Below are 14024 nucleotides of genomic sequence, written 5' to 3'. Positions count from 1 at the left end.
CTCTTAGTGACCTTTAGCATTTTAAACACAAATCTAATCACACTGTAAAAGGGCAGGTTACTTTAGAGGGAGGAAAACATTCACACCGGCTGACCTGCTGGGTGTTGGTAGTTACCCTAATCTCTGCAAAAAAACGAAAAACCACCAACAGCAGCACAGCAATCAATTCTACCTGCCTGATAAGGATATATATTGTTAAGGTGTGTTGCTATTAGTATCGGCTTGTCTTTTAACTATATAGCTTAATGTTTTGATGCTGCTTGTTGGAGCGCTGTTACCTTCAGGGGGAAAGGGTGCAATCCAAATTTATTATCTTGGGAAAAGACATGCAAACATCCAACAGAGCCTTGCAGGTCCAACAGAGCCTTGCAGCCATCTAGTCCATGTTCCTGTTCTCACAGTGGCAAACCAGATAATAATAATAATAATAATAATAATAATAATAATAATAATAATAATAATAATAATAATAATAATAATAATAATTTATTTATACCCCGCCCATCTGGCTAGGTCTCCCCGGCCGCTCTGGGCGGCCTCCAACAAATATTAAAATACAATACAAAGTCACAAATTAAAAACTTCCCTTAACAGGGCTGCCTTCAGTTATTTTCTAAATGGCAGGTAGTTGTTTATCTCTCTGACCCCTGATGGGAGGGCGTTCCACAGGGCGGGCGCCACTACCGAGAAGGCCCTCTGCCTGTTTCCCTGTAGCTTTGCTTCTCGCAGTGAGGGAACCGCCAGAAGGCCCTCGGTGCTGGATCTCAGATGCCTGCAGGAAGCCTACAAGCAGGACCCGAGTTATTGTTATTCCCAGCCGTTGGTTTTCAGAGGCACGTCTCCTCCAATGCCACAATTTTTTGTGTGTGCAAGGCTCCCTCAAATATTTGTTTTACTTCTGTTTATATGTTTTGATACTGCTGTTTGGTTAGTTTTAGGTGGTGTTTTTCTTTTGATGGACGTTGTTTGGAAATAGCATATAGTGTGCACCACATAAGAGGCTTTTAAAACATTAAGCAATTTGGAAATGCTTTAAAATAGAGTGGTACCTTGGTTCCCAAACGCCTTGGTACTCAAGCAACTTGGAACCCAAACACTGCAAACCCGGAAGCAAGTGTTCCGGTTTGCGAACTTTTTTCGGAAGCTGAACGTGCTCCAGTTTGAGTGTTACGCTTCCGATTTGAGTGACACACTTCCGTTTTGAGTGTTACGCTGAGGTCTGTCTGTTTTTGTGGCTCCTTTCGTTTTGTTTTTTTGTGACTGTGTGGAACCCAGTTCAGCTACTGATTGCGTGACTGCAGTACATTGTTTATTGCTTTCATTTTATGGATCAATAGTCTCGTTAGATAGTAAAATTCATGTTAAATGGCTGTTTTAGGGGTTGTTTTTAGAAGTCTGGAACAGATTAATCCATTTTGCGTGACTTTCTATGGGAAAGCGCGCCTTGGTTTTGGAACGCTTTGGTTTTGGAACGGACTTCCGGAACGGATTAAGTTTGAGAACCAAGGTACCACTGTAAAATAAAATGCACTGTTTGTAAAATATAGCCATTGTGGCTCGTAGACCTTGATAGTCACTGAGCACAGCTGAAGAGCGATGCGAAAAGGAAACCCACTAAAATTACTGTATTGGAGAGGAAAAAATGGACAGATTTTTAATTATGGTAAAATCTGTGTTGCTTACCTCAGTGTTTTTCAACCTTTTTTGGGCAAAGGCACACTTGTTTCATGAAAAAAATCACGAGGCACACCACCATTAGAAAATGTTAAAAAATTTAACTCTGTGCCTATATTGACTATATATAAAGTAATTCTCTTGAATTTTTCAATTTTTCCCACGGCACACCAGGCAACATCTCGCGGCACACTAGTGTGCCGCGGAACAGTGGTTGAAAAACACTGGCTTACCTATACTGTATCATGCAGTGATTTCAGCCTGTTTGTAGTTTCTTCCTCCATGGATCTGCAGCTTTTGCTGCATATGCAGTAAGTACCTGTACATTTTTGAAACCACATCCACCCTTTCCACAGGGTGTAGGGATAAAGTGGAGGAGGGAGTGAGGAGACACCCTCTGGCACCATGCCCAATGTCAGTGAGCCCGCTGACTCAGCCTCCCAACTACGGTACATTCGGTGTAAGGTCTAAACAGGACGCCTACATGCACACAGCTGTAGGCTTCTCTGCAAAACCAGGAACCTTACAGCTTTTGATCAAGAGCTTTTCATACAGCTGCTTGTCACAAAACTAAATAAATTTGGCTACAAAGCCAAATCAAAGTGAGGGCAGAAAGCGTTGCTCTCACTCTGAGTAGTCTTAATGGTATAGCTTCTCCGATCTATAGAACTTCGTTAGATGCAAATAAATCAAATCAGAATGAGGGCAATACTCACCACCCTCATTCTGTAAGGTGAGGGGGGGGGGAAGACTTTTTTTTTGCTAGAATGTGGTGCAGGTACGCAATTTCCAGGAGGCAAAGTTTTCCACAAAATGTGTCTCCCATTTTAGCTCACACGTGTTTTACTAACTATAATGAGAGCAAAGGAACTCTTAGCTGTACAGGACCTGCAGAGGTGAGGTAAGGTGAGGTGATGTTCATTGAGAAGTAGGTCGCTGGAAAAGATCTCCGTCGAACCTTATGTCTTTCTCTCTTGAGAGATCTCTTGGAATGCCATTATCTCGTGAACTCGATTTCCCGTGCTCACCATGGGCAAGCTGGGAAGACAGCCCACCCTAACCCAGGCAGGGGGCAGGTCCGGCAAACTCACAGCTTATGGTCTCAGTCCAGAACAAGGTGGGCTCTGAGGCATAGGCAGCAGCAGGAGGTAAGCTCTAGGACAGGCGGCTCCAAACTCGGCCCTCCAGATGTTTCGGGACTACAATTCCCATCATCCCTGACCACCGGTCCTGTTAGCTAGGGATGATGGGAGTTGTAGTCCCAAAACATCTGGAGGGCCGAGTTTGGGGGTGCCTGCTCTAGGAGGCTAAGGCAGGCAAGGGCCCACAGCCAAAGGTTGGGCTTGCTTGCTTGCTTGCTTGGGGAGGAGGTGTGTCATTCTTCAGCTGCCGTAGGCTCAGGACAGGTGAGGGTCACCTGCAGGCTTAAAAGGGAAGCAGGGCTGAGGTGCTGTGTCTGCCCATGTTGATGGCTCTTGGCTTGGATGTTCTTGGATCTCTACAGGACTGTGCTTTGGGTTTGGCTCTGGTCTGTGTTTCCTGACTGCTGGACCTTGGACTTGACATACTGTATACAGTGGAACCTCAACTAACGTACGGCTCTACTTACGTTCGATTCCAGTTACGACCTTCAGTAGGTGCTTCGACTTATGAACTTTCCTTTAGTTGCAACAGAGGCCTTGCCAGCAGCCCGGAGCTCACCCGGCCGGCTGCGGGGCAGTGCTGGGGCCTCCGTCGCTGGGGAGAGGCCTCCGGTTTGCCAGAGCTCATTCCGCCGGCTGCAGAGCAGCGCTGAGGCCTCTGCTGCTGGCGAGAGGGCCCCCATCCCACCCCCAAAGCTGTGGAAGAGGTGCCGCCTGCAAGGGGCACAGCAGGGCGCACTGCAGCCCCAAACCCCACCGAGGAACTAACCTGAGGAAGTCCTGGCCTGGCAAGGAAAAAAAGTGACCCTGGCCGAAGTGAATCAGCTCTTTACTGACCCTTACCCCACCCACCCTCAGTGCATGTAAGAAAAAAAAAATGTTAATTTCTTTCATCTACAATACTGTCTTATTTATTTTATAGTACAGTACGTTGATTATTGCCTTCATTTTATGGATCTATGGTCTCGTTATGACAGTAAAATCCGTGTTAAATTGCTGTTTTAGGGGGCGTTTTTCGTTGTCTAGAACGGATCAATTCACTTTTCCATTGCTTTCTATGGAAAAGTGCGCCTCTACTTATGTACGTTTCTAGTTATGACTGGACCTCCGGAACGGATTATGGTTGTAAGTACAGGTTCCACTATACGCCACCAGATAGAACAAATAAGCCCCTTTTTGGTTGCTGCTTCACACTGTCAACTCATGTTAAGCTTGTGGTTTACTGAGACCCCTAGATCCTTTTCACTTGGTGAAGACAGGTGTCCCCCAGTACCAAACTGGGGTGAGGGATTTTGCGGCGAGGGATTTTGTAAGGTCTTGAAGTAACATTTTCCATAATGTTGATATCCCTTTGCAACTGGGCGAACTGGGCATCCCTGACCACTGGTCCTGGTAGCTAGGGATGATGGGAGTTGTAATCCCCAAACAGCTGGAGACCCAAGTTTGGGAAACAAAGGGCTGGCCTATAGCGCAAGAGCAGAGTCTATGCTTAATGTACCGAAGGGCTCTCATTCATTCCTGTCCTCTGCAGTTAAAAGGTTCAGGTAGCAGGGGATGAGAATGCCTCTTTCTATCTGAGGCTCCAGAAAGCCACAACCACAATGATGGGCTTGGATAGATAATCTGAGCAGGCATAAGGCAACTTCTTATGTTCCACTAAGTGCGGATGGAATTAATGCAGCCATTAATGCTGATGGAGTGGTATTCTTCTGTCAAGGGTGTATTTCCTTGGGAATAATCTGCCTGGGCTACATGCCAGCGGCAGGGAGAGCTGGAGACAAAGTGAGTGCAGAGGAAATGCGGAAGACCATAGTAATTTTGAGGAGTTAGGTGACATGTCTCTTTCCCTTTAACATCCCTGGTGAGTTATAGTATAATTTGTGTTTCACACACCTGTCAGGAGTTTCTTGGGTCTCCTGTGTTGTAAGTTCCGATTGGTTACCCAGTTGCAATGAGTGGGAGACTCTCAGCTGCTCCGCATTAGTCGCACCCGGGATCCTGGGCTGACCATGCAGGAGTGATGCCTGTTAACCAGGTGCACTCAATTACGTCAAAGTTGGCTATAAAAGCTATGGGCGGAAGGAGTTCAGTGAGCTTCTTCACAGATTTAGGTACCCGATGCTGTGAGATGATGGCTGCTGGGATCTCTCTCACTGCTCTACCTGGGACTCCAGGCAGCTGAAGGGGAGATTGTGTAGCTCCTGTCTGGTATGTTTTACCTTGTGTTTTGCATAAAGGTAAAGGGACCCCTGACCATTAGGTCCAGTCGTGTCCGACTCTGGGGTTGCGGCGCTCATCTCGCATTACTGGCCAAGGGAGCCGGCGTACAGCTTCCGGGTCATGTGGCCAGCATGACTAAGCCGCTTCTGGCGAACCAGAGCAGTGCATGGAAACGCCGTTTACCTTCCCGCCGGAGTGCTACCTATTTATCTACTTGCACTTTGCCGTGCTTTCAAACTGCTAGGTGGGCAGGAGCTGGGACCGAGCAACAGGAGCTCACCCTGTCGCGGGGATTCGAACCGCCGACCTTCTGATCAGCAAGCCCTAGGCTCTGTGGTTTAACCCACAGCACCACCCGCGTCCCTGTGTTTTGCATACCTGCTGTTTATTTGTTGGCCTTATGCAAATAAAATATTTCTTTCACCCACTGGTGTGCTAATTGACTCCGGATCCAGAAAGAGCCTTGCCCTTGGCAGAACAGCGAGTGGAGGTTGCAGCAGTAATTTTCTCTCTCTATTTCGGCACCATCCTTCTTAAGAACCATCCCTTGCACCATCCCTCGGCACCATCCTTCTTAAGAACCATCCCTGCGCCATCCCATCTACTTCCTTCTGTGCTACCCCATCTCCTTCGCTCCCCAACTCTTTTCACACATGCAAACACAGAGGTGGAAGAGATTCTCGGAGAGGTGGTTCTGCAGCGTGCCATTACGGGCCACATAATATTAGGCTATGGGCTACAAGCACACATCAAGCTCTCGGGAGCACTTCACATATTATCATTTAGCAATTCTTTCAAGTTAGGTGAGTGTTGTCAACCCCCATATTGCAGGCCAAGGGTGTGGAACAGGATAAGGTTGAGGATAAGCGGCCTGGAATATGAAGCATCTCTGCCGAAGTGTCCACTCCAGTTCATTTGAAACGAGGAAGGTGCAAGCCCTTCTTAGAAGCGAAGGAACAGCATGTTTGCGTAAGCCGTCAATTTAATTTGTTCCAGACTCTTAGAATGGACAAAATAGATGTAACTCATTATACCGTAAATAGCAGCAAACCAGGAAGGATTACAACGTGTGTGTGTGTGTGTTTGTGTGGCAAGCACACACTGCTTTTTCAAAAAGACGAGAGATAATTACTCCTTCCGTTCAACACAACAATTCAGAAATAAGACAGGTCAGCCAAGTTACTTTTAAGTTGCTAAATACTCGGGACAAGAATTAGTGCTTCTAAGAGAAGAGAGAAAGAAAAATCTGTACAAAATGAATCAATTTTTTTTTCTTTTTTTTTACATCCTATTGAGGCACGTGAAATACAAATCCAGTTCTATTTTATATATACACATTTACAATAGATTTGTGGGGGGGGGGGGGAGAGGGCAGGTGCCAGGAGGAATAAGAATGAGCAGAAACAAACAAAAGACCATCAAAATATATAAAAGTCATTGCAAACAGATGATCAAAGAGGGGACGGGGGAAAGTTATCTGTACACAGTCATGACAGGCAAGTTAAAGGCACAAATACTAAAAACTATAGTCATGCAAAACAATTTTTTTCTTTTAAACCCCAACCCTTAACTCGTAAGTACAATCTGTGCAACAAAGCAAAACTAATGGCTCCCACAATAAAAAAGTTTACAGTAATTCTCAGTATATTATCCGTACTGAAACATACTGGAAGTGCAACATAGGTACTGCCTTGTAGCATACTAGCATGTCGAAGCTATTTCCCCCTGTCTTGCTAGCTTCGGATGGGCAGAACGTTAATTTTTACAAGGAAGAGTGAGCAGTGGTAAAAGCCAAGGGATTTACACAGGTGATAGGCGTGGTTATGAGTCCAGTTGGTTGAATGGAGGCATTGCAGCATCCCACCCCCCACCCCCATTCTCCCTTTCCGGCTTGGCCTTTGTGTAAGTGCTTGGCTGCCTTTATGGTCCCTCTCCAGAGTGCGCAAGTGATGTCGTGCCGCTCACATCTTCACGAGAACCAGAATAGAAGTTTGCACAATCTGATGGGATTCCCCAACATCTGTTGGTCTGGAAGCGCAGCAATTTTCACGCGAATGACATGCCTTAAAATTCTTGAAAAGCAAAAGGGGTAGCTCTGCTGGCCCATAATTGAGAACTCACAAATCTGTCGTTGGGCAGTAAACCCTTATCGGGACCAAAAGAATGGTGCACGAATTATCGCCAAACTTTCCAAGTTCTCCAGAACACTTAGCCGATGGAGGAGTTTTGAAGAACTCAAAAGCTTGCTACTCTTTTACAAAATTATGGCTGGACCGAATGAAGACCTACTGCTAAACTCTGGATTTCGGACTTAAATACAGTACTTATTACTGTACTACAATTTGACCTTTGCTGCCCAGGTCCCAAAACTCTGATGCAACGTTGGCTTCCAGCTGTCAAGTTTCCCCATTAATATTTGAAAACTAAAATCTGCATTTTGAATTTTAGAATGCAACATTCATACTTAAAATTCACATTTTGACATTTGTAGTTTATATGCACGCACGCACATTCAAAATACGTTAGTAAGTGTTTTAGTACCAGCTCAACTTGTCCCACTAGACAGAGGAATATCAATGAGCTTGTTTGGCCACACAAATGCATTACACGAATATCTGCTGCCTGAGATGAATAGGGTTGCCGTATTTCAAAAAGTAAAAACCAGGAAACCCTGAAAGACCCCAAATTTTAAAAATCCCACAATTTTTCATGGTCCAGGACAAAGTGCCACCTTTCAAAAATCCCCCCCTGGATGCATGGCAGCCCCAGAGATTAATATTGCTTCCTGGGGTTCCCAACAGCTGTATATTATGCATGCAGAAAAGCTTGCTAGACATCCTGTGTTCCAGAGTTCCAACTTGCATCTGAAATTGTTGCCTTACAACCCTGTGACATCCATAATATTCATACCAAGTCAACAATAGGACTCCCATGGAAATTCCAATATGATGGATGTGTCTCAAACCCCTGGCAGAGACTTCTGCTGGGTTGCAAACTGTTGTTGTACCAGTGGCAACGTTTTGCTGCTCACAGGTGTAGCTATTCTTTGTGCAGTTTACAAGCTCTTAGGTCTTGAAGGTCAGTTGCACCTGGGTTTGGTTGGGGAGATTAAGTCAAGGATTAAGAGTTTGAGAAAAGCAAAAAGCACAGCTTTGGCCAGCTGCATTTGTTAAGTAAATGCAGAATTCCTTCAACACATTAGAGAAAGTCATTCCATTATTTTATTTTTTTGTGGGGACAGGTTCTCCCTCCTCCTCCTCCTCCTCCCCCCTCCTTAACGTTTTTAGTAATGGCAGGACCACAACTGGATAATGGTATGGCCCAGTAGTGATACCCAGGCTTTCAACTGGACTGCATACTTAGGTTTGTAAGTAGATTATACTGACAGGTTCACTGCAAACTGGCTTGTGGATTGCACCACACAATGATAAGCCAAGTGAGCAGGGAGAGCCCCTTGCCATCGTTTTGGATCAGTTGGTTCATGCCAATGATTGGAAAAACGACATAGGCAACTATGGCTTCTCCTTTCTGAGATTAGAAGCAATATGCCGACAACGGAGGCTCTCAGACAGATCCGTTCCTTTGATGTGACAGGGCTGATGTGGGCGTGTGCAATTATATGCAAGGGCTTAATCCGTGCCGATTCACAAGTACAGCCAAGGGGATGGGGACTTGACAGGTTAACATTCAGCCAGCAACTGGAATACTACCTAACAGTGCAATCCTATAAATGCCTACTCAGAAGTAAGTCCAGCTGAATTCAGTGGGGCTTACTCTAAGCTAAGTAGAGGTAGGATTACAGTCTAAGGCAGGCATGGCCAAACTTGGCCCTCCAGCTGTTCTGGGACTACAATTCCCATCATCCCTGACCACTGGTCCTGTTAGCTAGGGATGATGGAAGTTGTAGTCCCAAAACAGCTGGAGGGCCAAGTTTGGCCATGCCTGGCCTAAGGCATCCTATACGGGTGGGGGATGACAAAACACACTAGCCAACCCTACTCTCCCTTGGTAAAAGGGCTGGAACAGATTACAACAGATTATCCAATTACTCCTCCTGCTTTCTGGACTCTACATTTATCAACATTTGCCTTTCAGATGTTTTGTACATACATTAGCACATCTCAAACCTTTTTTTTTTTTGAAAGCTCCCACACAAACAATAATATTCTCTCTTTTTTCAGGTGTCGCCACCCCAAGGATGTGGAACCTGTGGTCTTCCAGAGGCAATGGTCAGAGATGATGCAGCAACATCTGGAAGGTCCAAAGTGCCCCATCCTTGCTGTATCTACTCTTTCAAAATGGCTGCACTAAGGCAAAGGCACTAGAATATAACAAAGACGGTCGGTTTAAGAAATTCAGATAGCCACGTGAAAAACAAACGTACGTATTTCTGTGCAACATCATATACATCAATAGCTATAAACAAACACAACAGCATTGGCACATCACTTACAAAGTTTCATTTAAAGATTGACTCAAATATAAAGTATTTGGGCTGAGGACCCAAATAAGTAATCATCCATCACCTTGTTAGGAATCGCGTATCCTCTAACCCGGGGTTTCCCAAAATTGGGTCTCCAGCTGCTTTTGGACTACAATCCCCATCATCCCTGACCACTGGTCCTGCTGGCTAAGGATGATGGGAGTTGTAGTCCAAAAACAGCTGGAGACCCTGCTCTAACCCAAGCCTGCCCCCAACACATGCTTATCCAAACTACTGTAGTTTATAATATTTCCAGCAATACAGCATTCCCGGTGCTAGAATTAATCTAGCAGTTTCCAACCTGTCGCTTTCTGCCCTAGCCAAAAAATTGGCACTTTCTCTCGGTGTCCTTTCAACTTCTCCTTCTCTGTCTCACAAATCTCAACATGCCTGGTTCTTCCATCTTTTAAAACAAAGCGTAAATGACCCATTGCTCAAACCCGTGCGGAATCAAAACGTTCAGATTCACTCTACCTCCATCCTGTAAAAGCTATGTCAATGAAATCGGCGACCCTGCGCTATCAGAGTCCGATCGCTGGAAACGTTGGGGAATAAGACAGAAGAAATTTTGCAGGCGTTGTTAGAACGAATGACTCGCAAAGGCGAAAGCTTTGGTAACATTCAAATTAATGCACACCTGCACTACTCCGCCATTACTTTTAGCTTCCCTTGAATGGCAATTTAAAAGGTGAAAGGTCAAAAGACAATGCAATACTTAAAACAAACCCCTTTTTGCTGTTCACACATGGTGGCTAATTACTTCTGTTCTTTCCAAGAGCCTTCAAAAGGATATTAACAGGGGTTGCAGTCGATGCTAATGATTTTGTAAATCCCCTTAACACACACCGGGGAGCGGGGAGATGTAGTTTAGCAATCTTTTTTTGCTTTCTGCCCTGACCGCGACTAAAAAGGCAGCAGTGGCATGGCGGAAGTAAAGTTACACATGCCAAATGGAGAGGTGATGTTAGAAGTTCAGCCGGCAGTGCAATTAAAAAGAGCTGGCGTAATTATTATCCCATTATTATTACTCTCTCTGCGGTGGGAACCACCATAAATATCCACTAAGACTTTTAAGAATTTCTTGCTCTGTTGTCACCAATATTACCGTGGCCCATCCTGTTCCTTCTTCCAGTGCTACGGATAATTTCGGTGGCTTCCTGGTTTGATTCTGCTAATACTCCCCTTGGTCTCTCACGATTCCCGTCCCATTCATCCACCTCACCATCTCTTCAATCAACTGCAACTGATCCCTTACATTTACAGGTAGGTAGCCGTGTTGGTCTGCCATAGTCAAAACAAAATAAAAATTTCCTTCCAGTAGCACCTTAGAGACCAACTAAGTTTGTTCTTGGTATGAGCTTTCGTGTGCATGCACACTTCTTCAGATACATTGAAACAGAAGTCACCAGACCCTTAAATATAGTGAGGGAGTGGGGAGGGGTATTACTCAGAGGTTTTCCACACCTATCAGCTGATCACCCATTCCCACCACCCTTCTGAGTAATACCCCTCCCCACTCCCTCACTATATTTAAGGATCTGTTGACGTTTCAGTGTATCTGAAGAAGTGTGCATGCACACGAAAGCTCATACCAAGAACAAACTTAGTTGGTCTCTAAGGTGCTACTGGAAGGAATTTCTTGATTTTGTTTTGATCCCTTACATGTTGGACATGAAATAGGAAGCCGCTGTGTGGAGCACTCTTGTTCAGGGTTCCAGTCAGCCATGCTTTTCCCCAGGAAACTCCCCATTTTCATCCCTGACCGTAAATCAACATTCAGTGCCCTCTGCGCATGCTCAGTCCTCACTTGAGATGCACTGGACATTCTCCTCAGAGTTTGTTTCCTGAAGATCTTTGTAAATGTCTGTAAACTTTGGGGTTCCCTCAAGCCTGCCCCTGCCCCTGCCCCTTGTGTTTAGATGGTGCTGTTTTGCCTTCATAAGGATGGAGACTCAGGTAGCTTGCTATTGGCGTATATGATCACTACATCAAGTGGGAGAAATCTGTAGGCAACCCATTGGCAGGAGTATCATATTCCCTGTAAGGGAGCTACAGAAGCATACATAATTTTGATTGGTTAGCCCATTTCAGAGGAAACCACCGAATCTCCTTTCTGCCCTTTTGCGAAGGGCATCCTGTTTTGTCTTAGATATATCCAGACAAATAATACTATAGAGCAGGGGTCGGCAAATTTTTTCAGCAGGGGGCCGGTCCACTGCCCTCAGAGCTTGTGGGGGGCCGAACTATATTTTGAAAAAATAAATAAATGAACGAATTCCTATGCCCCACAAATAAACCGAGATGCATTTTAAATAAAGGACATATTCTACTCATGTAAAAACACGCTGATTCCCGGACCGTCGCGTGCTGCATTTAGAAGGTGATTGGGCCACATCCAGCCCCCGGGCCTTAGTTTGGGGACCCCTGCTATAGAGTCATATTTTCAGAGGAGACAACCTGGTTTGTTTTCTAGATTACTTCGTATCACTACTCTGGCTGGATTTGTCCTGGATGTTTGGCAAGATTTGCTTGATGTTAAGGAGATTCGATACTGAATAGCTCTGGGATGTAGTTGTAATAAAATCCTTCAGGGGAAAAAAATAGATTACTCTAGGGCACCCCTAAACTTAGGTCTCAGATGCAATGAACCTACAGGGAAGATCATAGGTGGCAATGGAAGGAGGTGAGGGAGTTTTCCAAGGCACCAAAATACCACCCTACTCTTTGAGGTGTGTCAATTACCCCAATGCAGCATTTGGATCATGAGTCTTCTACAGGCGCAGTCAAACACGTTTCCAAGCATTTCTCTTCAGCTGCCTTCCCCAACCCGGTGCCCTCCAAAATGTTGTTTGCCTCCAGTTACCATCATCTTCAGCCAGCATAGCCAGCAGTCAGGGATGATGAGAGGTGTAGTTCAAAACATCTGGGAGGACATCAAATATAGAAAGAAGGCTGCTTCACAAGGCGTAGGGAGAGACGTACGATTTCACATGGGCAAAATAAACACCATGGGGCATGTCGAACGCATGCAGACTGCTAACTCTCAGATAGCTCACCCCCTATTCTGTTTATGAATTGCCTTCCCATCTCTTTCCCAAAAGAAAGGAAGAGATACCGTTGGTTGCCAAATATATGGTTGCCCAAAAAGCTAATGCTTGTTCGGACATGAAATGCGAGACCACAGAAGAATTTTGATAATGATTTCCACAGAACCATTTTATATCTAGGAATCAAAGTGAGGGTTGAGGGTTGAGAGTGTTTTATTGCAAAACACTTTTGCTGGGTATAGATCAGTGGTTTTCAAAATGATTAATACCCAAGAAATTCTGTCTTCCAGTTTATTTTTTGGTAGCTACAGCCTCTAGAAGTCTACACACCCAACTTCCTTTTTAAAAACAAAACACCTCCACCAAGTCTGTTTTTTTTAAATTTGGAACTGTAGGCTGTGGTCAGTTAGGGAATGAATATGCAACAGGTGCTAACAGATATAAGCATCACCAAAGTCTTGCAGATGTTTTTGCACACTATGTATTTTCTGCACTATCAAGTAGGAAAGAGCAGGAAAAACCCATGTGACTGAGTTCCCACCCCACCCCACCCCTCTGAATACATGCGTGTGCCTGATTGTCAAATTCAACAGCAGACATGCCGCTTCCATGCAGCTAATGTGTCATCTGTGAAGCAGCTGTCACAAGGCATCTTTGAGTTGGACAAGCCCAAACTGATACCCACCATGGTCTGGGAACATGGTATCGTTTCGCTACCAATTTCCCCCACAGCCCGAAGGTAAAATTTGTACGGGTTTACTTTGGATATGGAATGGAAAAAAAATGGATGACCACGTGGCAAAGCCGTGGTTTTAAATTACGAATGGAGAACCCCCAGATGTTGTTGCACTCTACCCCACATCGTCCCTCGCCATTGGCCATGCTGACTATGGCTGATGGGAAATGGAATCCAATGACAACTGGAGGGTGCCAGGTTCCCTACCCCAGATTAAATAGTGAAAAAAAGGAAAGGAAAATCCAGAGTGAGCTTGAGAATGCTTTTAGGTGGCACACAATGGAGGCGTAGGTGATCAATCCTGATTTTTCCAGAATCAATAGCACAACTGTCTGCATGTCTGGTGACTCACAAAAAGCTGAGCTCAAGAGCCATCAAGCTGGATAAATGTTGTGTATAAACAAAGGATGTTCCTGAAGTTTCAGAGAATTAAAAAGCAACAACTTTGTTCTTCAGTGAAGCACATGGTTCAATTGCAGCCACGGGTCTTTTCTGCAAGGCTTTGGATGCCTGTTAAAGGAAGCACCTGTAGGTTTGCCCCCCCCCCCATTCCTTAAAATTAATTTGCGCCTTGAATGGCTTTGTAAATAGGCACAAATCAGCAGGGAAAGGTTTGCCCAGATCTAAAGCAGCAACAGCAACAAAATCTCCCGTTCGTGGATTTCTGTTTGCAGAGCATGCAGCCTCACCCCACCCTCGGAAAACTTACTAGCCTCAAGTGG

Source organism: Lacerta agilis, chromosome 2 (assembly GCF_009819535.1).
Source record: "Lacerta agilis isolate rLacAgi1 chromosome 2, rLacAgi1.pri, whole genome shotgun sequence".
NCBI lineage: Eukaryota > Metazoa > Chordata > Lepidosauria > Squamata > Lacertidae > Lacerta > Lacerta agilis.
This window is presented reverse-complemented; position numbering follows the sequence as displayed.